Genomic DNA, 3,272 nt, shown 5'->3' with positions numbered 1-3,272 from the left:
TGGTGCCTGCTGGGAGCCCATTCATTGAGTGTCCCCACGTGGCACAGAACTCTTGCTGAGTTTCAGAAGGCAGGACTCGGCCGGCCCGGCATAGTGGCTCATGCCTGTAATCCCAGCACTTTGGGAGGCTGAGGTGGGTGAATACTTGAGCCCAGGAGTTCAAGACCAGCCAACATGGTGAAACCCTGTCTCTACTAAAAACACACACAAAAAAATTAGCTGGGCTTGGTGGCTCACACCTGTCATCCCAGCTACTCGGGAGGCTGAGGCAGGAGAATCGCTGGAACCCAGGAGGCAGAGGTTGCAGTGCACTCTAGCCTGGGTGGCAAAGCGAGACTCTGGTTCAAAATAGAAAGAGGGAAGGAGGGAAAGAGAGAGGGAGGAAAGAAATACAAAAAGTAGTCAGGCGTGGTGGTGCGCACCTGTAATCCCAGCAACCCCGGAGGCTGAGGCAGAAGAATTGCTTGAGCCCAGGAGGTGGAGGTTGCAGTGAGCCGAGATGGTGCCACTGCACTCCATCTTGGGTGACAGAGCGAGACTTTGTCTCAAAAAACAAAAAAGAAGGCGGGACCTCGTACCATGCGGCCCCATCTGCAAGACCGAAGGGACCTTGGGGTAGGGGCACTCGGCCCTCTCGCTGGCCTGCTGAGGGGGAGGCACCTCCCTGCAGGGTCTGGGCCTCACAGGCCTGCACTGGCCTCTGTGGTTGCAGGGGAGGGATGGCCAATCTGCCTGTGAGTTCCTGCAGGTGTTGCAGGATGGCTCCAATCACGGTGTGTCCTGGCACCTGTGGCTGCCCTGGGAGTGTCCTCTTCCGTGTACAGGCCGGCTGCTGTGAGAGCTCTGGGTGAAAGTCGCTAGGCCTGCTGGGGTGGCCATCTGAGCTGGGATTCGAACCCAGGACTCCAAGCTCAGGAGTCTATATAGTATTCCTCCCAATCCCTGGGGGATATGTTCCAAGACCCCAAATCGATGCCTGAAACTGACCATAATACTGAGCCGTAAATATGTTTCTTTTCTTCCTCTTTCCTTTCCTTCTCTTTTTCTTTCCCTTCCTCCCTCCCTCCTTTCCTCTTTCCTTTCCTTCTTTTTCTTTCCCTTCCTCCCTCCCTCCTTTCCTTTCTTTCCTTCATCCTTTCCTCCCTTTCTAATTTTAATTTTATTTATTTATTTATTTATTTTTGAGACGGAGTCCTGCTGTCTCCCAGGCTGGAGTGCGGTGGCAGGATCTCGGCTCACTGCAAGCTCCGCCTCCTGGGTTCACACCATTCTCCTGTCTCAGCCTCCCAAGTAGCTGGGACTAATTTTTTGTATTTTTAGTAGAGACAGGGTTTCACCGTGTTAGCCAAGATGAGTCTCGATCTCCTCACCTCGTGATCCGCCCCCTCGGCCTCCCAAAGTGCTGGAATTACAGGCGTCAGCCACTGCACCCGGCCTAATTTATTTATTTTTAAGACAAGGTCTTATTCCGTTGCCCAGACCGGAGTACAGTGGCATGATCATGGCTCACTGCAGCCTTGACCTCCCACACTCAAGCAATCATCCATCAGCCTCCTGCGTGGCTGAGACTACAGATGTGCACCATCACGCCCAGCTGATTTTTTTATTTGTTTGCAGAGATAAGGTCCCACTGTATTGCCCAGACCGGTCTATAACTCCTGGGCTCAAGCCATCCTCCTGCCTTGGCCTCCCAAAGTGCTGGGATAACGGGTGTGAGTCTCCGTGCCCAATTTATACTGGTTTTTCGATCTCATAACCAGGAGGCTACTAAGTGACCAATGAGTGGGCGTGGAGGGATTGGTGTGTCCAGCATGGATCTGCTGGACAAAGGGGTGATTCATGACCCTGGGCGCGACAGAGAGGGACGGAGCAAGGCAGTCCAAGATTTCATCATGCTCCTCAGAACAGCACGCAATTTAAAACTTATGAATTGCTTATTTCTGGAATTTTCCATTTAATGTTTGAACTGTGGAAACCTCGGAAAGAAACTTTGACTAAGCGGGGACTACTATACTCTCAACTGACTCTCACCTCTGCTGTCCCCCTCTCGTGTCATAATGTTGGCCTCCTGTTTGTTGTCTCTATCTCGGGACAGGAGGTGGCAGAGCTTTTGCTGGGAGAGGGCACTGAGTGGGTGACCCTTGTGTGCAGGTGAGCAAGTGAATTCTTTTGGGTTTTTTTTTTTTTTAGACGGAGTTTCGCTCTGTCACCCAGGCTGGAGTGCAGTGGTGCAATCTGACTCACTTCAGCCTCCGCTTCCCAGGTTCAAGCCATTCTCCTGCTTCAGCCTCCTGAGTAGCTGGGATTGCAGGCATGCGCTGCCACGCCGGGCTAATTTTTTGTATTTTTAGTAGAGACGGTGTTTCTCCATGTTGGTCAGGCTGGTCTTGAACTCCCGACCTCAGGTGATCCGCCCACCTCGGCCTCCCAGAGTGCTGGAATTACAGGTGTGAGCCACCACACACAGCCCTCCTTTCTTTTTGAATAGTCCTGGCACAGTTGCCAAAAATGAGTTGACCATATATGTATGGGTTTATTTCTGCATCAGTTCCAATCATTTATTTATATGTCTGTCCTTATGCCAATATCACACTGTTCTGATTACTTTTTTTAGTAAGTTTGAAATGAGAAAGTATGAGTCCTCCTATTCAAGATTGTTTTGGCTATTTGGGGGTCATTTGCAATTTATTATGAATTTTAGGATCAATTTGTCAATTTCAACAAAAGCACTGTAAATTTTAAAGGGATTACATTGCATCTATAGACCAATTTGTGGAGTACTGCTATCTTAACAATATTATGCTTTCCAATCCATGAACGTGGAAGTCTTACCATTTATTTAGATCATCTTTAATATTTTTTTCAGCAAAGTTTTAGTTCTTTCGCTTGTTTTGAGACAGGGTCTCACTCTATTGCCCAGGCTGGAGTGGAGTGGCAGGAACATAGCTCACTGCAGCCTTAGCCTCCTGGGTTCAAGTGATCCTCTCACCACAGCCTCCCAAGTAGCTGGGACCACAGGCAGCTGCCACCAGGTCCAGCCTTGGCTTCCCAAAGTGCTGGGATTACAGGTGTGAGCCACCAAGCCCAGCTACAGCTCTCAATGAACAAGGTCTTGTACTTCTTTCATTAAATTTATTCCTGCTTGGCCGGGCGTGGTGGCTCAAGCCTGTAATCCCAGCACTTTGGGAGGCCGAGGCGGGCGGATCACGAGGTCAGGAGATCGAGACCATCCTGGCTAACACGGTGAAACCCCGTCTCTACTAAAAAAAAAA

Source organism: Rhinopithecus bieti, unplaced genomic scaffold (genome assembly GCF_001698545.2).
Source record: "Rhinopithecus bieti isolate Rb0 unplaced genomic scaffold, ASM169854v2 scaffold_9899, whole genome shotgun sequence".
NCBI classification, from domain to species: domain Eukaryota; kingdom Metazoa; phylum Chordata; class Mammalia; order Primates; family Cercopithecidae; genus Rhinopithecus; species Rhinopithecus bieti.
This window is presented reverse-complemented; position numbering follows the sequence as displayed.